General features: G+C 42.0%; 1 protein-coding gene and 3 long non-coding RNA genes across 5 annotated transcripts in view; 1 reads left to right on the top strand and 3 right to left on the bottom strand.

The window, feature by feature from the left end:
• Window positions 1–15,635, bottom strand: part of SETD5 (SET domain containing 5) — a 67,253-nt gene extending 51,618 nt beyond the window's left edge. For both annotated transcript variants that reach the window (XM_020808830.3, XM_020808831.3), the window contains exon 1: window positions 15,498–15,635. The gene's annotated coding sequence lies outside the window, so the exon portion shown is untranslated. The remainder of the gene's footprint in view (window positions 1–15,497) is intronic.
• A 211-nt stretch (window positions 15,636–15,846) lies between these two features.
• Window positions 15,847–23,007, top strand: LOC140704319 (uncharacterized). The gene is made up of 2 exons (XR_013542773.1): window positions 15,847–15,958; window positions 21,585–23,007. It is a non-coding gene; the product is annotated as an uncharacterized LOC140704319 (long non-coding RNA).
• Window positions 18,893–22,430, bottom strand: LOC144587612 (uncharacterized). The gene is made up of 3 exons (XR_013542771.1): window positions 22,296–22,430; window positions 19,270–19,336; window positions 18,893–19,107 (listed from the first exon to the last, which is right to left on the bottom strand). It is a non-coding gene; the product is annotated as an uncharacterized LOC144587612 (long non-coding RNA).
• LOC144587613 (uncharacterized) lies at window positions 22,992–24,429 on the bottom strand. Its single transcript, XR_013542772.1, has 2 exons — window positions 24,237–24,429; window positions 22,992–23,621 (listed from the first exon to the last, which is right to left on the bottom strand). It is a non-coding gene; the product is annotated as an uncharacterized LOC144587613 (long non-coding RNA).
• Between the last annotated feature and the right edge of the window lie 531 nt (window positions 24,430–24,960).

Genomic DNA, 24,960 nt, shown 5'->3' with positions numbered 1-24,960 from the left:
CCAGTAGCTTCAGCCCATTATTATGTGTGCTGCACTCTGGGATGATCAAGAACAGATCCTGCTCTCTTCTGCGTGAATACCTTTCAAGTATTTGAAAAGTGCTATCGTATCTCCCCCTCAGTCTTCTTTTCTCAAGGCTAAATATGTCAGTTCTTTCAGTCTTTTCTTGCAGGGTTTGATTTCCAATATCTTGATCATCTTTGTTACCCTCCTATGAAATTGGTCCAGTTTGTCTGCATCCTTAAAGTATGGTGTCCAGAACTCGACACAATACTCAAAATGAGGCCTAACCAGTGCTAAAGAGAGGGGAACTAGTCTGCCACAAGATCTGGAGACTATATTTCTATTAATGTATTCTAAAACTACATTCCTCCTTTTTGCAACCATACTGCAGTGGGCTCATATTCAGCTTTTGATCCACAATTCCAAGATCATTCTCACTTACAGCATAACTGAGTCAATTTAACCCCCCCCCCCGGCAACGTTCTCTCTAATTTTTGGCTTCTCTGGGTGGGGCTCTGCCCCTTGTGTGCATGAATCTCCCCAGACACACATGTGGTTCCACCACAAACAGAACCAAGAGGGCTGTGTAGGAGGAGCCCTGCACAGAGGGCCGGCAGAGTTGCACACACATACACCAGAGGGAACCATGGCCCTAGATGTAGAACTTTGCACATACAGTATTCCTGTTAAATTTCATTCTGATATCTTCAGCCCAGTGCTCAAGCCTATCAATATATTTTTGAATTTTCACATGTCAAAATCTCATCCTAGACCCTTGGGTTCCCAGAGGCTTCTCCAGAATCTGAAGGGATAGATAGGGAGTTTTAAATTAAAATAAAATAAAGATTAACATCACCAGGTGATGATGTCATTATTGATGCCCACCAAACTGGATTTCAGCCACTAAATGAATATTCTACTTGAGCCCTGACATATTTACAAAGCTCTGCCCTGGAAAAGTCAAAATTCCTTCAAGCATGATCAAAGTAACTTGAATAGATATGTTTGGTACAACTTTCCTAAGTATTTACTGTATAGTAAGTATCACCACAGTTGGCTAGCTCAGTGACTTGGGTATCCAGTTGTGGAGCCAGAAGTTGGGAGTTCAATTCCCTACTGTGCATATCCCTGAAGGGGCAGCCTATGTAGACTTGGGCAAGCTGAACAGTCCCAGGAGAAGGGAATAGTAAATCATTTCTGTGTACTCTCTACCTAGGAAATCCAGGGAAATAGTCACCATAAGTCAGAATTAACTTGCTGGCACATCATCATCATCATCATCTTACTGATTGATTGATTGATTGATTGATTGATTGATTGATTGATTGATTGATTGATTGATTGATTGATTGATTGATTGATTGATTGATTGATTGGATTTCTATCCTGCCCATCTAGACCAAAGGTCTACTTTGGGCGGTTTACAAATTTATAAACAATAAAACCAATAAGCATATATTATAAATCCAAGGTGGCAAAAATATAAGAAACTAAGATATGGCAGGAAGGAAAGTCTGCACAAATAGCCAGGTTTTAAGTTTGTTCCTGAAGCAGCCAGAGAATCAATCTACAGACCAGAAAAAAACAAAATGGAACAAAAATGGAACAAAAATGGCCGGTTATGGCATTAATCAGTTTTCAATGTATTGTATGGAGCCTCGACCTACAGACTTTTCAGCCTGCAGCCACCGTTCCAATACGGATTAATTCCGTAAGTCCACTGTAGCCTTGAGCAAGCTGTACATTCCAAAGTGCCTCCAAAAAAAGGGAATGGTAAACCATTACAGATACTTTATACCTAAGAAACCATAAGGAAGGTCACCATAAATCAAAACCAATCTGGCGGCATGTTATTATTGTGTATTAACTATCAGTACAACAAATAATCCCCACCTAGTACACCTGCTAATACCTAGGAAAATTCTGCAGTGAATCTCTAAAGATACTGTAGATAGATATTTATCTAGATAATCACATGAGAAAATACATGTCCCTTAAAACAGTGGTTCTTAACCTTTGTTACTCAGGTGTTTTTGAACTACAATTCCCAGAAACCCCAGCCAGCAGAGCTGATGGTGAAGCCTTCTGGGAGTTGCAGTCCAAAAACATCTGAGTAACAAAGGTTAAGAACCAGTGCCTTAAAAGACTGCAAAGCTTTCTGTTCCTATAAGCAATGGCTCCTCATCCAAGACAACAAGGCTACCTCTTTATAACAAAATACTGCTACTGCCAAGCCCTACATTTTAGGGCTGCAATAGTGCAGGGAAACACAACTTCATTGCAGCACAAAAATAATCACCTGTCTATACCTTTAAGCAGCTAAAGCATAGCATCCGATGTACTCATCTTATACTGAGTTCTCCATGTCATTCTTTGTATTCCTACATCTGAATACATCTAAAGTCCAGCAGATATCGCTAGTAAACTATTTGGCTATTTGCATCATAGGTTATTCTAGCAATTTCTAGTTATACACAAGCATCACCAGTATCACTTTAGGTATTCCATCTTCCAGTATAAAAGAATGTTCTGCAACCGAGAATTCGAAAATGACAAAAATGTTCTGAATATACCAATTATACACCTAATATCACACTTTCAGCTATAAGCCATTTTCCAAAGGTACATATTCAAAAGAATAAATGAATTGCTTCCTTATTCTGCTTACTAATACATGAAGAACTGCATAAACATCATTGCAGAATAGAAAAACATTCTGTAGCTAATTCAGAAAAATTAAGGAACATTAACACAAAAGAAATATTGGACTACCATTTGCCCTACTATTTCAGGCTGTCGCTTTCCTCAGAAGCTAGCAGATAGTAATAATCTGATTAAACTAAAAATTAAAGTCAACAATCCTGCTTTCAGAAGATACTTACTCGTGATATACCTAAAGAACCACACAACGTGTTTCAGAATGTTATGATGATTGGGGGGGGCAGGGGACTGACAACCTTTCAAGGGAGGCTTACGGAACAATGAACAAAAGGGCTGGGAACTCAACCAAGTCAAATTAGGTCTATTTTTAAGTTTTTAGAATCAAATTCTTGGTTCTAGAGATGTAAGAAAAGATACTGCACAACATAAATTGACAATTTCACAAAAAGCAGTATCTTTTCTAGGTAGTGAGAGAGGCAGGTGATCCGTATAATGAGATCTGCCACCAGTGACAATCTATCACACTCAAGTGTGACCAGCTGAATCTGGAGTAGAAGTACTGAACAAAACCAAAGGTATGTCAGAACTGACATTATAAGATGAAAGCACTATAAAATAAAACAGATTGGAGTATAAGGGTATCAAGAAAGACTGGTTCCAGGGGAATTAACAAAAAACAATTTCTTCCTCTGTTGTGGTATATGATTGCCACTAGTCTGTTCTCCACTGGTCTCAGAAAAAGCTAGGCCAAAATCCTACTTCCCACAATGATCAGCCAGATACTGTACTATGGGAAGCACACAAGTAGCGCACCAAAGTAACAAAGCTTGCAAGCAGACGAAAAAAGGCACGTACACCTCATCCTGTTGCAGTGCAAGTGGTATTCAAAAGCATGCTTGCCTCTGATCCTGGGGATGAGTATATAGCTATTATGACTGATAGGCACTGACAGTCTTAGCCACCACACATTTTAATCCTTTTCTAAAGCTGCCCCATACTGATGACCACCACATAATGAGAAAATAAATTTAACTATATATTGTGTGAAGAAATGCTTTTTTTATCTGCCCTTTACTGCCCATCATTCAGGTTCATGAACACTAGGTTTCACCTATAGAAGAACTTAAAGGACACATTTTGAATTGCACAGATATATAGTGTTAACAGTTCTTTTTCTTCCCAAGCTTTTAAAAGCATACTTTGGGAACATACAACTTATTAAACAATTAAGGTATTTCAGACAAGAATCTAAAACCTCAGTTGCCACTACTGTAGCTTCAGCATCCATATTTATCCCATTTTACAGATGATTTCCCAAATCCACAGTGACACACCTTTAGTAAACAAGAGTGCATATTTTACAATGGACCTCACTGGTCATGGACTTTAAAAACTGCCATATTTATTCTTAGTTAATCCTAATTTCAGTCTGCCATGTTCATAATCTAAACCAATGCTAATCTTAAATTAAATTTACAATCTCTGGCTTTCATTTAAAAGGTAAAGGTTCCCCTTGATAATTTTTGTCCAGTCGTGTTCGACTCTAGGGGGCGGTGCTCATCCCCGTTTCCAAGCCATAGAGCCAGTGTTTGTCCAAAGACAATCTTCCGTGGTCACATGGCCAGTGTGACTTAGACACGGAACGCTGTTACCTTCCCACCAAAGTGGTCCCTATTTATCTACTTGCATTTGCATGCTTTCGAACCACTAGGTTGGCGGGAGCTGGGACAAGCGATGGGAGCTCACTCCATCGCGTGGATTCGATCTTACGACTGCTTGGTCTTCTGACCCTGCAGCACAGGCTTCTGCGGTTTAGCCCGCAGCACCACCACGTCCCGGCTTTCATTTGTATATTTTGGCCAAAGGCCTGTACTTCATCACAGATCATTCTTATTCAAACTCTAGAAAGGGGTGAATTAATCACACATACTGTCATGCTTTCTGAAAACTTATTTCTTATTTATATCTATATATTTAATTATATGGTTAAGGAGATTCTTTCCCAAGCATTTTAAAAGCCCTTCTTTTTAGATTTATAAACAGATTTACTGTGAAGAAAAGTTAAGCAAGAGGAAAAACTTTATACTGTACAGTACTTGCTTCTGATATGGAAGGTCTTGCTATCTGTCTGACATGGGCTGTCTACATCTTATATTTACTCTTAACTATATTTATATTAAGAAACTACAGCCATCTATAAGAAACTGCTTCTTTACTGCCAACTTCTGTTTCACCTGGAACTCCATATGTCCGGCTTTCACTTGCATGTCCCATATACACCACATATAGGAAGAGCTATATTAAACATTAATTCTGTTATTTATTTTAAATGGACCCAGCTGCTTTTCAAGGCTTTAGAAAGCACAAAGAAATATTACTGAGGTTTACTTCACCTTCTACACAGTACTGACAAACAGACACTCTTTTAACATGTTACTAGACAAAGTGGCCAACAGCTAGTAGCACTAGGAACCCAGGCTACATGACTGATGTTGCATATAATGGTAACAGATACATTTTTTAAAAAAACTTTCAAAATCTTCCCTAAAACCTCAAAAATGTTTTTTGACAATAAAGAACAGGTTTACAGAATGTATACACTGAAAGTTGGGAAGAGACAGACCCAGTCAGTATAAATGAAGCAAACATTTGCAGCATTCTAAAATACAATTTCTGTCAGTAAACAAACAACAGACAGATCTCAGACATTCATACCGACAAGGCTGTCTTTGCTGGCTCTAAACAAGGAAGTTCCCAAGGCCAGTTCTTCATGACCTCTTAGTGCCAATATGAATTACTGACAGAAATTACAATATTCTGTAGGGTCAGAAACACAGGGTCTGAAAAGAACTACCACTTACAATAGATAAAGGTGATACAGTATACTATAAAGTGTGCATTACTGAGCAATAGTAACCTTAACATTAGAAAGGCAGAGATAGAAAAAAATGCCACAGACAGAAGCAATAAACATTAATAAAAAATTAATTTGTCTTTCCTCTGGATATTTATAAGCAAATACCAATGAACAGCTTCCTCCATCCTGCATCTTCTTAATCCAACACTAACAGAAACCTTTATCTGCAAAAAGTCATCCTGTAATAAATGTACTGTTTTTAAGAGGTCACAGGAGTATCTTCTTTGCTGCAACAGGCAACTGTTCTATGTTCCAGACTTGCTTTTTTAAAACAACTACTTTTTTATAGCTTCTTTGGGGAACACAGCTGTTTATCGAATAGCTGTTATGAGAATAATGATGCCTACATGTCCCGGCATGCAACAAATTGTAAACTGGAGAGACTTTTCTGGGATTTGTAGTGTATACTAGACAGAAATGCATATTGAAAACCAGCTACTCTGTCTCCCAAAAAGTTTCCAAAACAACAAGTCCTGGACTTTATCAAGAGTGGCTAAGATGTTTCTATTGGTAAAGTTTCTTGCCATAGAAATATGACCTGAACCACAAATGAAATGAAAAACTTAAGCTCTCCCCAGTTTTATAAAGTGTTTCATGTTTTAAGATGCCACAGGAGTGTCCCATCCACTGGTGCAGGAACAAGTCACTCCCAGTATAACACAAGAGCAGCTGACCTAGATAATTTCTTACGTAAACAAGTAAAAAAACTACACCACAATGTTTTTCATAATGTGCATTTAAATTAAGCACTGTATTTTACTTACAGAGAGTATCCAAATAATGTTTTAACTTCATCTTAACAACACAAGGCATATACTGTATAACAAAAGGAAGACTGAGACCACTCTGTATGGGCAAGGAAAGGGATCAAATAGGTATAACAAAGGAAAATACATTCCACAATTTGCAGAAAAAGAGGACACATCAGAAAGTTAAAGGCTGGAAATTTGCTAAGGTTTACCCCTCCAGAAAAAGAGGGGGAAGTGGCTGAAAGAACACACTTAAGGAATTTATAAGATTCAGTCTTCCCACAAACACATAAATTTCAGTTTGGGGGGGGGGATCAGTTGGTGTACCTGGACTAAGACACCTCTGTGTGAAATCTTATTTCTGTTTTATCAAACCTATTTCAATTGTAACTTAAGTCAAGTAGGCACAGATTTAAGTTAATCTGAAATAAGCTGCTCTTAACACCAAAATAAGCATCTAGACAAGGTTGGCATCCAGTTAAAACCAGGTTACTAGACCAGTACAAGTCACAATGTTAAGCATTTAAGGTGGTAAATTCAGTATTAGGAATGGAGGTCCACCATTGCCTTCCAGACCTTTCCAGTTTTCTAACAATCTAACTGCACAACTGTCATAAAATTATCAGAAAGATGCCCATGGAGATGGCAATTCTTATGACAACACAATTTAAAGATTTTCAATACAAACACAGATTTATAAACATAAACACATAATTCAGTCTATAAACAATATAATCCTGACTTTAGAATCATAAAAGTTCAAGTTTTTAGTTACTGGAGGATTTGTATAACTCTCCAGTTTGCTCCATTAAATACTTTTCAAAATGAAGAAATGAACTTTTTAGTAAAAGAAAGGAAACCAGCTCAAATTTATCCTTCAGCACAACAAAAACAACATTTGTAGAAATAAAGATGACTAACTAATGGGCTTAGACTAGTCTTCAATCTTGTACAGTACAGTATTTCCAAATGTGCTGGACTATAGCATAGCTGTACACTGGGTGGACATAACATTTGAGAAAGTTGGCTTACATTCGGTACAGTTTAGAACACACCTTACTTCAACCACTGATCTCCCAGTAACCTTCAGAAAGTCAGACCCTTTTACACCCCAAATTAAAAGCAAACAAAAAGAATGACATCACAGGAATAGAAGGGCTACCTAAAACAAAGCAATGTAGATCATACATTGAAGTACATTATGAAGTATATTAAATAAAATATATCCATGAAGTATATTAAATAAAATACCATTAATCTGCTTCTCAAAAACAGCTACAGTATTTAGCAGGGTGGATAAAAATCAATTATTACAGTATTTTAAAATCAAATTGATTTAAATCAAAAAGTCATCAAAATGTTTTTTTAATTTAAATTGTGATTTAAATCAAGTCCACCATGCTATTTAATACTAATACTTCTTGTCAAGGAATATATATGTCATTGACTACTACTCTTTCCATATGACCTTCCATATGACTTACACACAAAGTTACATCTATTGCATCCAAATCTCTGCTGGAGTACACTCTGAAAAGGGTCTTCATAGAAAGAAAATCAATGATTTGAGGGTGGGGTGGAATAAAGATATTTGATATTTTTTATATAACAAGTTTGGGGCAGATTTATGGTGTACCTTAGCTCCACAATATGGGTAGGTGAAAAAAAAAGTTTAAACAATATTGTTCTCAATACATTAAGAGTCCAATAGCATAGAATCCAGCTAACACACCTTCAGGTTCATAAACCCTGAGGGTCTAACAGGAATAAACTTGTTTGTACCATGCAGCAGCAACAGCAGCTTAATCATGAGATGTTCTTCTCAGTCACTCTTGTATAATTTGCTAAAATCTCATTCAACTAACAACCTTTCAGAACTTTGTTTGCTTTCTTTCTTTCAATCATTCCACAGTATGAGAAAATTAACATTGCCTCCCAGTTTTTTTACCATTTAATCTAGTATTTTCTAATTTGAAAAAGATTTCACAGTAAATACTGCTTGAATGGAAAGTGATAGTCCTCAGCAAATTTTATTTCTGGGCACAATCCCCCAGTACAATTATGTAATGCTTGCAAGACGAAGACAATCCCTTTTTAATTATAAAAAAGCAAACTTATGCACAATAAAATATTTCAGAATGTTCTGAAAGTACAGCCTGGGATTCCTAGCAACTTACCAAAGTCCTACCCCTACTGTACGGCTAGCAGTACTGTCAGTGGCCAAAGGGTAGGAGCGCTCTGCATTAAAACAGTGCTAAATGTTTGTCTCATCTCATTAACCTAAAGGTTATTCAGCTATTTATGAAAAACAAAAACCATGCTCACCTACAGATGACCACAAAGAAGCCCTTCTGTTTCCATCTACATATACAGCAGTTCCTCCGGAACTAAATAGACAGAGCAGCTGTAATGTCCCACTGACAGACTTGCCATCGGCAACCCGTTGGACTCTATGTGAAAATATGCTGGGCTAGACAGGCTAATGATGAAGTCTAGCTTGACTCTTTCTATAGTCTTAAACAGGTTCATATTTGATTAATAGATTTTTAATTGTCTTTTAAAGTTATTTTTCAAGGAGTTAGCTGTGTTAATCTGTTAAAACAGAAACAATGATTTGAGAAGTCTTTAAAGACTGGCAAGCCTTATTTTGTATAAGCTTTCTACAGATGCATCTCAAGAAGCAGACTACAGTCCACAAAAGCTTGTGCCAAATAAAACTTGTTAGCTTTAAATGATCCACAAGACCCTGTTATTCAAAAATCATCTTCCATTGCCATTCTGCTTTGTAAGTCCTAAGCACCCATACCCTACCCACATGGCAGAAAAAAACTGCCAGAAAATGCACCACACTAAAAAGACTGCCATTTTGGGGGACACAAAAACATTTTGAGAACACAAGGTTCTGCTCGGTTATGATTCTTATGAACAAGCAGGAAACATTTCTCTTTGGACACAGTCTTGCATTCTTGCTACCACTATACAACATAAACTTTGTTTTCCAAAATAACTTCGCTAGGCCAGGGATTGACAGCCTTTTTAAAGAACACAACAAATGCTGGATCAGAACATAGGTCTGTCTAACCCAATATTCTGCTCACATAGTGGTCTGCCGATTGTATGGAACAGGATGTGAGCACAACTGCACTCTATCATGTATGCCCCAGCAACTTGTACACAGAAGCACTCTGCCTCTGGTAACGGACATGATACACAGCTAACCTTAATATAGGCACTTACGGCCCTAAACCATGATCTAATCTTCTTTTAAAGTTGGCCAGGTTAGTAGCCATCACAACATTTTATAGGAATGTGTTTCACTTTAACTAGGCACTATAGAGGGTATTGAAGCTAGCTGTGGACAGACCCAGTTTCGTTCTCCTTTTCTATCTTCTCTTTTTTATTTTTTTTATTATTATTATTTTTTGGCATTCCCCATCCTCTTTCTCAGAAACCTAATGGGCTCCGGTTAAAAGACTTCTGATATCTTTTATTTGACATAAACATCAATATAGCTTCAGGCCTGGTAATCCAGGCTCAAATAAAACAGTTCCAAATATAGTGAACTATATAGCTTTCTCTGTTAAAAAGTTGAGATTAAGTGGGACAAGACAACAAGAAATCACTGTCCTGATGTTAATTTAGCATATACATTTCCTTAACATCTGCCCAATTGCATTTCACCAAAAGACAATAGTTACCAAAGATTTTTCTTCACAGTATCCCAGATTACAATTCTGTTTTATTTCACCTGTATTTGTTTAAAATAGATGTACAGCAGTGAGGCTACTAATATTCCCAGAACAGCCTTGGCCTTCAAAAGATATCTTTTATTCCATGAACAAAAGAATTTTAGCACTGCTGCCTAAGGAATCCATTACCCCATCTTCTACAATAGTGTAGTCCTACTAACTTCAACTGTCTATCAGAGAAAAATTCTTCAGAAATCTGAGTAGTGCAGAAAAATGTGTTAGGGCAGCAAAGTAGAACTTTTAAATTCTGAAACTCTGTGCATTTATTTCCAGCATTTTCTACAACCCTACACTACTAAAGGCATCAGTGTTAAACCAAAAATACTTCAAACCCAATTCTTTATCTGTTTTGTTAGTCATCATTTTTGAAACTAGAATTTTGAAACTACCCAATCTATCGATCCCATTCTGTTCCTCATTGCTTCATATTAGAAGACAAGCATACTGTTGATAATGCCATTGCACTGAAATTCATTAATTCATTTTATTGCCCTTATATTAGCTGAATACACATTTATAAGGAGCTGACAAAAAATCCTTGACACTTCATTGTGATGCAGCTTATATAAGGGCAGTTTCATAATGTACAGTACTCAAAATATGTATTCAAGAACAATTTACTAAGAATATTGAGAATCTATGTGCAGGCAGCCTTACTAGCATGGCCTCTAAACTGAAATTTCATTTAATAAAATGTATAAAATCAAAGAACAGCACAATTCCACTGAATTGCTAAAAGGCAACAATGATCAGGCAACAGTTAATCAAAGGAGAGTAGTCTTCTTGTTGAGCTATGATCTCAATTTGGTCTTAGCCTGATGTAGCAAAATAGTTTCATTATGAATAAGGAAAACTATAGTTTGCAACAAGATCATAAAATTGAAGTGCAATAAAAGGCTAAAATCCCATTCCAGCGGGCACCCATAAGCCGCTTCTAAAACATTTGTTCACAAATGCCCATTCCACTCTAATGCAACAATCACAGACTCTTTGCTGCATACCTGTCATGTTTTAGAACACCTGCCTTTGAAGTTAGAGGAACCGTATGGAAGGAGACTGGTGATTGTAAGGCATCATTAATGCTATTTTTAAGGAAATGCAAAAGAGATGCTACAGTACATGGGAAGACCCCTGAAGTCCACAATCTTATTTCTGACACTGATAACTTATAGTTGTCATTGAATGTGATTAGACAAGAGAGAACTAAATCACGCCACATTTAATTATGTTTGAACAGAATATGGTCTGTCAGTCTTTCGATGGTATTTGTAAAGGCCAAAATCTCTGTTGATCTGAACATTCTATTGCTGTTGCTTTTGGAGCAGGGAAATATGGACACATATTTCTGATTCCATCTGCTTTCTTTGTGTATTGTTTTATCTCTGTTTTAGGCATATAGGTGCTAACTTCAAATTCCTTACTCCAAATTCTAATTTCCAATTGAACTCAAGAAGTGGCTTTAAGGGTAAATTACAGATTGCAGCACCTGAATCAACACACATCTTTCGGTAAAAATGACATTCATGATCTTAGAACCAAGTACAACTTTTGAAACTCAAGGTTCAAGCAACTTTATGAAGGCTCTTGCACATAGCTGGAAAAACAAAGGTATTCTATTAGAAGAGTTCCTAAAATGTTAAGCTAGTGTCTAAAAACTCAATCAGAGTCTCAGAATGCTAAACTAGTTCTAGACTCATCATGAGATTTCTATAGCCCGATTTACTTTTCAGGATCAATTTTCATGTAAAGCCATTTGCATCCAGCACCTGGGATAGTAATACAAATATCATTTTTCATAATCAAACAGAACTCTGCCAAAACTCATTACAGACAAGTCCTATGTTGTAAAAAGCAGTGAAGGTAAAACACTTTAAATTTGAATCTCTACAGTCTGTTACTGCATTGACACCTCCTGAGAAACATTAAAAATATATCAGTGTAAATCACCAACTCTAAATGAAGCAAAATATAGTAATGTTCTCTTTGTATAAATCTGTTGAAGCATGTATAACCTGTAATTTAGGGTTCTGAAAGCTACACTATTACAAATCTCCTCCATGATCAAGAAATCAGAATACCTGAGAAACAGCATTATTCCAACTCGAGAGACATGGATTATTTTAGTGTGTATTTTTAAAATTGAGCACCATTTTCTTCACTGCTCCCCTCACACTATCAATCATATTTCACCAACTGGAAGAACATCCCAACGTCTGACCTGCTTATACATCAGGAACACAAGGGGGTGCCACTGAGAGTATGGACTTCCCCAAGCAATTGTCACTAACTCCTCAGAAAGGCTGTACTGCAGGGCTTTCTACCTCTCTGAGTAGAAAACCCCTTTAAGACTAAAGCATCAGAGAATCCCATTGTGTTCTAATTATATACGGAATACTGTATTTCATTTAACTTGTGTTAGCAGCAGTATGGTTTTGATTTAAATCATGACTTAAATGTTTAAAAATCAAATTGTTTTACAATTTAAATTTTTAAAAAATCATTTTTATTTAAATAATTATTTGAATCAATTTGATTTTTTGAAAATCATTTATTTTACCCACCCTGTTTAGCAGCTCAATGTATGCTTTGTCCAGAAACTTAACTAGAAGATGTAATTCCTTAGAAAGTGCTCTGCTGCCACTTGTAAAGGCAAAATGTCTCATATTTTGATTCTAGAATCTAGTCCATGAAAAGAAAATCATCTTCACTTTTAGAAACTGTTGTCTGCTGTACACACCCACTGCACAAAATAGAAATTACTATCAGTGAGGTAAGTGGGACTCAGAAAATGGAAGAACGAGACCTACAAATAAACAAGCATTAGGCTTTCTGATTTTCTGAAAATGAGGGTGGACTCAAACAGAATCTGGAGTCACAAACCAAGGCTGGACCTCTCTCATTTCAGGAAGATCTGATCAGTTCTCACTGTCTTGGATTTGCAAAACCTTCAGATTACACAGGTGAGATATCTCAGAGTTTTTGGGCAACATCCCACTGCAGTCCCAAAGATGGGAGACCAGCCAGAAATTGTAGCAGCTGAGCTAAACTCACATCCTTCTGGTTCAAAGCTTTCATGTCCCAGAAAGAGAAGTCCCCTTTCAGTGTGTGAATCAGCCATCTCCTAAGTACAGCACTAATGGAGGTTGTGCTGCTGCCCTTCCCTGGAGACAGCAACCAACACTGCTGAAGCATCTCACATAGCAACCAGAGCTCTAGAGCCAACATTAGCTGTTTGTCACCACCTTGAATGCTCGCCCACAGGATCCAAGGCAAAGTAACACCCTCAGTCACCTCTGTGCTGCAAGTAGTAGCTAGCAAAACCTGACTTCCTGGACCAGCTCTGTCTGTGAGAGAGGGAGGGTGAGTGTCTGATGTCATCTTCATAGGTGAAAAGGGAGAGTCCAGCACGCCATTAAGGAAATATTGCATCTTTGTCATGTTGTAACCCATATCCCAAGTCTCCACAAAGAGCTCATCTGGAAAATATTTCTGCAATCTAGAATATATATCAGCTGCCAAAATGAGTTTTGAGGCCACAGCTCATCCCCCATCAAGCCAAAATCTATTTTTTCTGCTACTCCCCCTCTGCCTCTGCCTTTGAACCTTAAATTACATAATGGGCCAGGGAGAAAAACTGCGGGAAGCCACCCTGCAATGGCCATTGTCTCCTTAAAGTGACACCAGCCTCAGCAAAAAGGATCTCATTTACTTATTTCATTACATTTTACTGTACAGAGATTTCATGGAATATGGGAGTTTTAGCTTAAAACGACAACTAGCTAATTGAACAAACCCAAATCTCACGTCTATGTTATCTTCAGGGAAGAAGCTCAGCACTTTCTATCCCAATAAACCATTTCCATGTGGTTATCAAACAAGCCATATGTCTCAAATATAGAAAGAAAACCTCCCACAATATAAGAGATCTTTATTTCATGTAACAGGCCAGTAGCACCCCAAGGACAAGCTGATGTAGACAGGGGATATGATGACTTTGCCTTAGCATTATGATTGTGTTTACAAAGAGCTGTGTTGCAAGGCAAGGATCTGGGGTCAAGACAGGAAAACTGAAAATGTCTACAGATAAAACACACATGTGTCATACAATGAGAATCCATACTGCAGCCTCGAAAGGGCAAGCAAGAGAAAGGAGAAGAGGATTATTAAAGTGCACCACCACCGCCACACAAGCACCATGAGAAAGCAGAAAATGCAGGTCAAACACCTCCTCCCCCATTGCCTGAAGGAGCCAGCAAGTCAGAAGCAGACAGCAGAGGAAAGGGAGGGGGTGGGAAAGGGAAGGAGCAGCTCAGGGGAAGCTGCTTCAGCACATGGAGGAGGAGGGATGGAAAGAGAAGGGAGGCAATGGTGAACTCACACAGGAGTGCAGACAGGCGTGCGCACGCACACATACACACTTTCCTAGCAAACAGCTGCTTTGAAGTAGAAGCTCGTCCCAGAAAGGGATTTTCCCACATTCTCATTGTAGGTCTTTCACAAAAGATTTGCCTGGCTGTTTCCCACCCTCACACACCTCCCCCCCCAATCCTCCTCACACTGCACCGAGAGAATCCTGCTTGAGAACCCAAATACGATGCATTAATTAGGTTCCCTAACTGCTTCCCTCTTTCTCCCTCCCCTCCCCCCCCAACACAATCCCTGACTTCCCCATCCCCCAAGGCCAGACACACAGAACAGGATCGCCATGACGCCCCCGTTCGCCTCCAGCGCCTGGCACCGGGCAAGTTCATCCTCACCCCCAACCCGTGCAATAACGAAGGTGGGGGGATGGGTGGGAGCGAAATGAGAAGCAGTCCTAGGGCTGCCCCACCCCCCACCCCTCCGACTTCTCTACGTGCAGAACTCGGCGGGGATTCCCTCTCCTATGTAAACCCCCCTCGAACCCCAATTCCATCGCCTTCATCCCTTTCCTTACAAGCATTCATACCTACAAACACCTTTAAAAAAAAAAAACCTTCAGACGCCTCTGCGAAGTTGCAGAGAATCCGAGATGTCAGGCAGAAGAAGAGCACGACCTTTTTTTCTGCCTCCTCCTCCTTCTCCACCTCCACCACAAAAATGCGAGGGGCACCATTTCCCCTGGAAGAACCAGCCTCAATTCTCCTCTCCCCACCCCCCACCCCCACTCTCCATCATCCCACACTCGGAAACCCCTCCACGCGACGTCTATAAACGGATACTTGTTTCGAGGTGTGGGAGGCAACTGTGAGACTTCAAGAGAAGGACGTAGAAACTTCAAGGAAGGTGGCTGGGCAAGGAAACAGAGGGAAGGTCCCAGAGAAGCCCCTTCTAAGTTTCCCGCCCCTCCCCCTCCATAGGCTTTCCTCTCAAAACTGCGCTCCACTTACGTCCCCCCTACATATACACACACTCTCTTTCTCTTCCGCGTTGGCTGACCTGTCCGGCCCGTTGCCCGGGCCCCCGGCACTAGGCCCTGCTCGGCGCCACGGCGTTTCCTAGACGGCAGGCGGGAAAGATAGCTTGGCTCCACAGAACAGGAGCCAAAACCCCTCCCCCTCCGCGGCAACAGGGAATGTCCAACAGCTCCTCCTCAGCAGGCCGGGCGGAAACGGCACTGAGCACACGGGGATTCCCAGAGCTGGCGCCAGGGGCGCCCCAGACACGCCCCCCGGCCCCCCTCATTGGCTAGCCTTTGCTCGGAATCTCCACCCCCTCTTCATCCTCTCAGCGACACCTCCTGACTCTTCGCCACCTCCCATTGGCCGCCTTGGCTCCCCAACCGCAAGGGCGGCAGGCGCTCTCGCGCCATTGCCTGTACTCAACTGTCGCCCTTCCAACCATCCTCTACGCCATTGGTTTTTACGGACGTCAATCCAGTCTCGTCGGTCACAGCAGAGGTATAAAAATAAAGCGCGGGTCTCTGACTACCCCAGAGAACAGGAGGAGGTGGGTATGAGAGGGTAGGGCAGTGGAGGAGGAGGAGGAGGAGGAGGAGGAGGAGGTTTTATTTCAAGGAGCGTTGGGTTTCTGTCGGCGCCTATGCGCACGTGGGTGTGCGGTTCTACGTGCTCAAGGGCGAGGCAATCTCCTGATTGGCTCGTCTTGGTTAGTCCCACGTGGGCTTTAGTGCTGCTTGGGGACACGTGGCATCGGGAAGGGAGGGGGGGAAAAGGGGGCGGGGGTAGGTAGGTTCAGCCCTGGCTGTGGAAAGTCCTTCGTGCGTGCGCGCTGAGTAACCCCAGTCTGGGAAAGATGGGTATAGAACGCGCGCTGCGCATGCGTCAGCTTGGGTGGCTTAGCTGGTGGCGGCAAAGAGGCGGGTTGCGGGGGGGGGCGTGACTGCAGGGGGAGTGCGCGCGCCTGTGGAGGAGGAGGAGGGGGGGTGGATGTTCGGGGATGGAGGCGCCTCACCTGCGACAGGTTTGCACTCGTCTTGCTGGTGTCGGGTGCAGCAGTATTTTGGCATTGCCCCCGTCCCCCCACCCACCGGAATTTATTTATTTATTTATTGGGTCGCCTTACTCGTTACCCCGCCCCCTCCTCCGGATATTTTCTCCCTCCAGTACATCGCCCTTAGCGCTTTCCTCCCTCCAAGCTGTGAAGCCTTGCAACCTAAGACCGAAGCCTACTTGCTCCCCACTGAGCCCCGCGGAACCGACGGAGACTAGCTCGCGAGTTAAGGGTGCGCAGGAGAGGAAATCTCCTCCCTTCCCCCCTACCCCCCCCCGGCTTCCTGCCTCCGCTTTCCTCCGGCGCAAGATCTCTTCTCCCGGGGAGAGGGGCATGCTTTTCGGGACGCTTTTCCCAGCGGACGGCTCCCTGCACTACCAGCCAGAAGGCGCCGGGCAGCCTTTCCCTCCCCGCCGCCCCGGGATATCTTCTGAGTGACCAGCCTTAGGACCCCCTCCCTCCCCCCATCGGAAGCCCCCGTAATTAGGGGCGCGGGGTGGGAAGAAGCCAGGGGACCAACGCCGAGGAGTGCAAAGGGAAGAGGCCGTTGTTGGGTCGCACGCCCCCCCCCCCCCCGGGGCAGCTTCCTGGAGGTGGCCGGCCTGCAAGCGCTGTCTTCGCCCTCCGTGCAACGCCCTCTACGCAACCGGCGCAGTGCCAGGCAGGGGTCGAGTCCTTTTTTTGGCCCCTGAGATGTTTTTGGGGGCGATCCCGGCTGACTGGCGGAGCAGGGGCTGGGCGTCCAAAAACAAGCGTTGCCGATCTGTTTGCTCTCTACAGGAGGAGGCACTATTCCTCAAAGGCTAGATTTAGGGGCACCCTTGTCTCCTTCCGCAGGGTTTCCAGGCAAAGTGTTACACGTTAAAGGGGGGAAAAAACCTGACCAAGGGGGTGGATTTTGAGAGGGTCAACGTAACCTTGTATAACTGATGCAATGAAATGGTGCTGCAGAATTCTTGGAACAAGAAATCTGAGCTGTTAAGTAAGGGTAACCCAATGGAATCCACTTAACCCTTTCCCCCTTTGTTATTAGTTACATTTAGATTCCTCTCTTCCCTCTAGTGTGAGCTGGAGGGAATAGGCAGGACTCCTCCTCCCCAACGCACAAGTGTAATCTTCCCAACAACTCAGAGGGTAGGTCCAGGGAACAATGACGGATTGCCTTGTGGGTTTTTTGTTGTTGTTTAGTTGTGTCCGACTCTTCGTGACCCCATGGACCAGAGCACGCCAGGCCCTCCTGTCTTCCATTGCCTCCTGGAGTTGGGTCACATGTAGCCTTGTGGTTACTCGAATCCAAATCCAGCACTAATCCAATGCTTCCTCAGATATTCTTGGACTCCAGCTCCCAGAAATCCTGGCCAGCACAGCTTGTGGTTAAGGCTTCTGGGAGTTGTAGTCCAAGAACATCCAGGGACCCAAGGTTGGGAACCACTGCTCTAAGACCACAGGTATAAGGTAGCAGTTTGTGGTTTTTCCACAGTTGCCAAAATGTAGAAACAGTGCAGAGGGATGGTCTACCTGCCTACCTGTAAAGAACACTGCCCTTTATGTCTTGAACATGTTATATTCCAGGGATTGTTTTTTGATCCAAGAAGTCTGTCAGTGCTGCTTCAGAGCAGTGCTTCTTTCGCCTTTGCAATTACATATGGGCCAAATACAAGAAAGGCACTTCAAAATAATGGTTTGTTTAGTGGCAGAAGAAAGTCTGACTCATATCCTCTCCTTTGTTTGCTTTCGTCTGAAGTGAACATTACTCTGCCAGTTCGGGCCTCCAGTGAAATGCAGACCTGTGTCTGCTGCAGTTTGGCTGAGAGGACAGTTAAGCCATCTTTGAAAACCTATCAGTTTTCTGTGACCTTAAAAGGCCTGGTTTTACTCACGTTTCTGGTATTTGTACTGGGATGGTGACGGGGTAACTACTGAGCAGGCCTTGGGTTTGGAGGGAGGCTTTATCTTCTGGGCCTATTATTAAGATGGCAGAGTTGATTTTTCTAAGGAGAAGAAAGCAACAACAAACCAGATCCCATGGCTATATGCTACTTCCTAGCCTGTGATCTCTCCAGGAAAGACCCTTCCAAGGTGATTCCTACCTTACAGTCAACTTTAGTCATAGCATCCAGTTGTGTCTTTTTGATTGCTACACTATTAAGCTATCTATTATTCTGTTAGACTAGACTGTTTCCCCAACCAGGTTTCTTCCATATACGTTGGCCTGACATTTTCATAATCTTTGACCAGTATTGGCAAGTTACCTGGGAGTGACGGGAGGTGAGATCTTACTCATGTAAAAGTGTGCTAGTGTGGGGGAAGCTGGCCTATGCAAATATTGAGACAGTGGTAGGAATAATAGGCTAGTAGTATAGAAACACGGCTTCTGTCTATTAACCAGTTCATTTTTTTTTAATTGTAAGAAACTCTTAGAACATACAAAAACATGCTGGATGCCGAGCCACACACATACTGGGGGGGTCTCCTGAACACAAGGGAACTTAATTCCAATGTAGATATGCATTGCAAGTTTAGGTACAGGTGAGCTGTTGATTTGCTTCTAGACATACAGATGCGTAACCATTAGAACAGTGGTAATTGTAGAAATCTGGAGGTGAGAAAACTGAAAGAAAGGGCAGTTAACCTTTTGATGGAAGCCTCTTTGATGAAGTAATTAAAGCACAAAATGGATATTTCAGAATGGAAGATTCAAGTTCTAATATGCACTCAAGGGAAAACACGGCTTAGTAACTCTCTGAGCCTCACCTACCTCACAGATCTCTGAGGATGAAATGCAGAGGAGGAGAGCCATGGATGCCCTTTGGGGACAGGAGTTACTGAAAAACAGATAGGGGAGAAGCAGTGGTGTAATATGGGTGGGGCCACAAGGGTGGTTACCCTTGGGCACAAAATTCTTGGGGGTGTAAAATTTCTATAGCAAAGTAGTAATAATAAATTTTAAATAGTGCCGACTCCTCGCACAGAAAATCTCCCAGTGTTCGAACATTTCCTCCCTGAGCTGGATCTTGGCGATCTGGAGTTAGCTCCTGTTTGCTAGCAAAGTAAGCATGGAGGCCTGCAGCCACCCATGTTGCCCCTGCAATCAATGAGGTGGGGGGTGAGTTGGCCCCTCATTTTTCTCCTCTTAAGCAGGAGCCACTGCTATGGTCTAGCCCCAAGCTCACTTCCAGTCCTCTGGACATGCCAATGGAAGGTGCCAGGCAGAACCTGAATGAATAGTATTGCTCTGTTAAGGATCATAGGAAGATGTCCTGTGATTGTGTGTGCATGCAAATGTGAGGGGAGAGTGTGCAGCAATGAGGACTCTGACCCTTGTTTTGCCCATTGCTAGGTCTACCTCCACCCACTGGCATTTGCCCTGCTTATGTAATTAAGAGTTACATAATGCCTATTAATAGCTTGATTTCCTATTTGAAGATGTAATGTTCATAAATTGTATTAAAAATCATAATTAAAAATGTCATAATTTTGCCGAGTTGCAATGGGCACCTAGATAGCCTCACTCCTCCTCCATCACCAAGTAATGTTCCCATCAATCTAGTGTTCTAACAAAGAGTTAAAACATGATGCTGTTGCCAGCGTTTGATTATTTGGTGAATGCTGTTATTTTGGTATGTCAACAGGTTGCGGTAGTTTTCATATTTTACTTGCTGTGATAATTGTTTTGCTGATGTAGTAGTCATTTCTTATGGTAAAGTCATTAGTGGTAAAAAAGTAAAAATGGAGCAAGGTATAAAAGTGAATATTTTTTTAAAAAAATTCACATAATACTACTCATCTATACATGCCATGTCAGCCATGATGCCAAAGAAAAAAAGAATCAGGTGCACAAAGCAGGAAGATGAGAAAGACAGAGCAGGTGCAACTGGCTAAGCTGTCTGGAAGTCTTGACAGGTTTCTTGTGAACACTGCTGAAAGTAGACCAGGCTTGCCAGCAGCATCACAGAAGCTTCACAAGCCTGATCCTATGTTAAGGATATTCCTATTGTTGCTTTAGGAGCAAAAACAGCCTTGCTTGAGGATGCTTCTACTTCTGCTCAGCCAAATATTCTGCCAGAGTGTTGACCAAAAATTATTCACTGATATTGGCTATTGGCCGGAAACTGTGGATGACATTTCGAAGACTGAATTTGTCAAGAGAGGACAGTGCAATTGCATAATAAGGATGCATTGTTTCCAAATGACAGTGATGAGAGTTCATTTTTCAAGGATTGCTTCTACATGAATTTGGACAATGGTGAGACTATGTTAAGGATGTGGTTGGTATTTTCTCCTGTAAATTGTGCTGCATCTTGCTTTACTTGTATGCTTTTTCTGAAAGCCAAAGGGGAAAGTTTTTTGGGAAAGCCAAGTGCATTTAATGCGTGGAGAAAGCTGAACCCCCAAATTACAAGTGTATGTGTGCAGTTCATATCACCTCAGTGCATTTACAACGTGGAAAGAATTTGAAATGCAGCTACAGAAACGAGAGCCTATTGATGCTGTTGCCCATCTGGTATAACAGAGATTTTTGTTGCAGGTTTTTCGAGCTATTTGGCCGTGTTCTGGAGGTTTTTTGTCCTAATGTTTCGCCAGTCTCTGTGTCCGGCATCTTCAGAGGACAGGAGTTAGAACTCTGTGTTCTGGTGTAGTGTGTGGGATAGTTGAGTATTTGTAGCTGTGCGATCAGCTTTTTTGTCCTTTTCAGGTGTTTATGGTGATCAGGTTGTTTTTTGTTATGGGTGGTGGAAAGTTAGGAAGGAAAACCTCCAGAACATGGCCAAACAGCCCGAAAAACCTACAACAACCAACAGATCCCAGCCGTTAAAGCCTTTGAGAATACATAGCAGAGATTGTTTGAGAAATGGAAAGGCAATCTTAGCCAGAATACTTGATTGTGTGTTGTATCTAGTCAGGCAAACCTTACTCTTATGTGGCCACTCAGAAGATCTAAGCACAGATGGTAACTATGGAAATTTCCTAGAAACTTTTAAGTTACTTGCCAAATATGACCCAATTGCCAATCAGCATCTTCACAAAGTTCAGCACACAGATGAATACATTGTGTCTTATCTCTTTCAACAGAGCCAGAATAAGTTCATCAGCCTGCTCGACGATCAAATTAGAACAGCCATCTTTCAAAATACAGTATTGCAAATTATATGTTGGCTAGCACTCCAGATATTCTTCATGCTAACAAATGTCCCAAGTGACTTGATATGTGCACACTGAACATACAGAAGTCAGCATAGTAGAGTCTTTCATTGACTTCATTCAGTTACATGGGAAATCAGCTGATGTCATTACAAAACAGAATTGTAACAAGTTGTAAGCAGATGGCCTTAAGCTGGAGCACTGCTACGGCCAAGGATACGACAATGCTGCAACTATGACTGGACATATTTGGGGTGTTCAGAAGCATATTTTGGATACGAATCCCAAAGCAGTGTTTGTGCCAGGTGACAATCAGTTGCTCTGTCTTGCTAGTGCGCATGCAGTTGGGATGTAGTCTGTGACTTTCTTTGGAACTGTGGAAAAGATGTACACGTTCTTCTCAAGCTCCACCCATAGGTGGAATGTTCTTAAGGAATATGTGCCGTCATATGACACAAGATGGAGTTCAAAGTATGACGCTGTATGCATACTTGCGGAGCACACTGAGGAAATAATAGAAGCTTTGGAAGTGCTATGAGATGGGCCAGAAGAAACTTCTGAAACCAAGGGTGATGCAGGGAAGTCTGTTAATTTGCATTCTTTCCCCCCCTCATTCTTGCATTTTTGGAGCCCAGTACTTACCAAAGTGAATGATGCTCAGATCTACCTGCAATAAGAACTTGCGCTTGATCAGTGTGTGCTAAACTTGAAAGCATTGGCTCTGTTTTGCCAGAAAAAACGAGTGTCAAAAGCAATTGAGAAAGCTTGGCAGATGTGCAAAAGATGCCTGGTGAACACAGTTGTGATACTGGCTTGACCTTAGTACAAGAAACACGAAGATAACAACTGGAAGCAATGGGTTAACTTAAGGCAGAAATTACAAAACGTACAATACAGATGAATATGCTTCAGCAGCAATTGATGATTTTACCAAAAAGCAAATTCAGCACACATGTGCTAAGTATGCAGAGTTGAAAGCTGCAGCTATGATCGTCAAAATAAATTGCCCTCAGCACCATACTGTCTTGTGCAAGGAAGTCAATCTCAATGATCAGAATGCTAACAGGACAGCTTTAGATTTGCTTTGTTGGGTGTACAAGTGGAAGCTGCAAAAGAGTTTTATTAACTTTGTTGTGACATTAAGAATCTTTTTAAATCACTGCTTCATCTGCCACTTGTGAAAGAAGTTTCTCAAAACTTAATTGAAATGTATCAGGTCTACAATGAGCCAAGAAAGACTGAGTCACTTAGCAACACTGTCAATTGAGATTTCAATGTAGATTTCAATATTGTAATTGAAAATTTTGCATAAATCAAAACCAGATAATTTTAAATAAATGTGAGTATATAAGCATTTAATGCATTTTACTTTAATTACATCAGTATTTTCTTAAAATACAATACATGTGCTTTGGGGAGTAAGGGGTTCAATACTGGACCTGGTGGAAGGGACTTGGAGAATGAGAAAAGTCCCATGGGTTAGGGGGCTCAATGCTTGCCTTGCCCCAGGTGCTGGCAACCTCTGCTAGGCCACACTGTTCATTGGGACTTAAACCCAAGTAGGACTGTACTACCTGCCTAACCAACATATACTGTGGAATCTCCTGAACAAAGTGGAATTTAATTCCAGTGTAAACATGTCTTGCATTGCCAATTTGGGTGCATGTGAGCCTTTGATTTGCTTCTAGACATATGGATCCATAATGATTAAAATAGTGGTGTTTATAGAAATCTGAAGTGAGAAAACTCAAAAGTCCAGTTAAGTTTACAAGAGTTCATGGAGGCCTCTGTGATGAAGTAATTAGAACACAAAATGGATACTTCAGAATGGAAGATTCCGGTTCTTCTGTACACTCAAGGGAAAACGTGGCCTAGTAACTCACTCTCAGCCTCACCTACCTCACAGATTTGTGAGGATGAAATGCAGAGGAGGAGAGCCACGGATGCCCGGGCGGACGGGGGCGGTAACTGAAAAGACAGAGTAGAAATCTAGCTAGCAAGGAGTGCTCTGTTTGAGCCACACCACTTTCAAGATAATCAATCCCTTCTCCCCTCCCACAAAACTCCCTGAGGATTTTGTTTTCACTGGCCATTTTTACTCCTCAGTGGATTGTTTTTGTGTTACCACAGGATTGCCCTCCTACGTTTTTGTATTTCTGCAAACCCTGGGTTCTTCCAGTTTGTCAATGCCCCCAGCCTCTCTCTCAAGAGAGAGGGGGGGGAGATATGATAGAGCACCTATAAATAGGGCAGTCTATATTCTGTGTCCCAGATGTGGTGTCAAAGGACATTTTCCCCCATGACTATTTGCATGGGGTGACTTCACACATGTTAGTGAAGAGCCAGAGTGGCACAGAAGTGGTAAGAGATTCACGTTCACTTCCCCAGGAAGGTGGGTGAACTCAGGCCAGTCCCTGTTTTCTTAGCCTGCTGCCCCCCTTTACAGGGTTACGGGGAAGAAGAAAGGCACAGGACCCCATGTTGAGCTCATTAAGGGGAAAGGCAGGAGAAAACTGTAGCTGGGAAATATTTGTAATGGATAGCCAATACCTGCTGGTCGTTCAGCGATGCTGGCAGACTCACCTCTGCAAACCACATGAAGCTCCAGCGGCTCTCCTTCTTAATGCCTGCGTGAGCCGGGCCCCTCAAAGCAGCCGCCCCTTTCCTGGCTTAGCATTCTGTCTGCAAGCCAGAGGATGTAATACTCTTAATGTCTGCACAGGCAGCGTAATACTGCCTTCTGCTTGCTCGGCTCAGACGTCCTTGTAGTCCCTTCCCCCTCCTCCTCTGCTCACCCCTCTTTTCTTTTTTTTTTTCCTTGTCATATCAGGCCCAGAATGCAACAGTCCAGCCTCACTCCTCCACCAGGATGTGGAGAACCAGGAAACAGGCACAGCTGTTCTCAGAGTCTGGGGACAAGCAAGCAAGAAAGAGAGACCTCTGGCGGCAGAAATGTAGCCCTACATGGCGGTGGAGGAAAATGTCATATTCAGAGCATTCTAGTTGCAGTGATCTACTCTAATTACATAAAGGGGAGGGCGGACTGCCCCAGCCCTCTGTTCTCAGGCCTGTTTACGGCTATACTGTAGTTAGGAAGCTTAGATTGTCTACAGCCTCCTCCAGGCCCAACCCATTCTATGACCCTGAATGTCCCTGAGCACATCTGATTTTGGAAGCTCAGCAGGGCCAGGCAGAGCCATCAGGGAATAAATACAGGACCCTCCAGCTGGGGCTTGAAATCCTATAAGGCTGCTGCCACCACTCGGTGTTGACCATCTTGAGCTATATCTTGACTCAATAGCCCGAG

This window comes from Pogona vitticeps, chromosome 2 (assembly GCF_051106095.1).
Source record: "Pogona vitticeps strain Pit_001003342236 chromosome 2, PviZW2.1, whole genome shotgun sequence".
Taxonomy (NCBI): Eukaryota; Metazoa; Chordata; class Lepidosauria; order Squamata; family Agamidae; genus Pogona; species Pogona vitticeps.
This window is presented reverse-complemented; position numbering and strand designations above follow the sequence as displayed.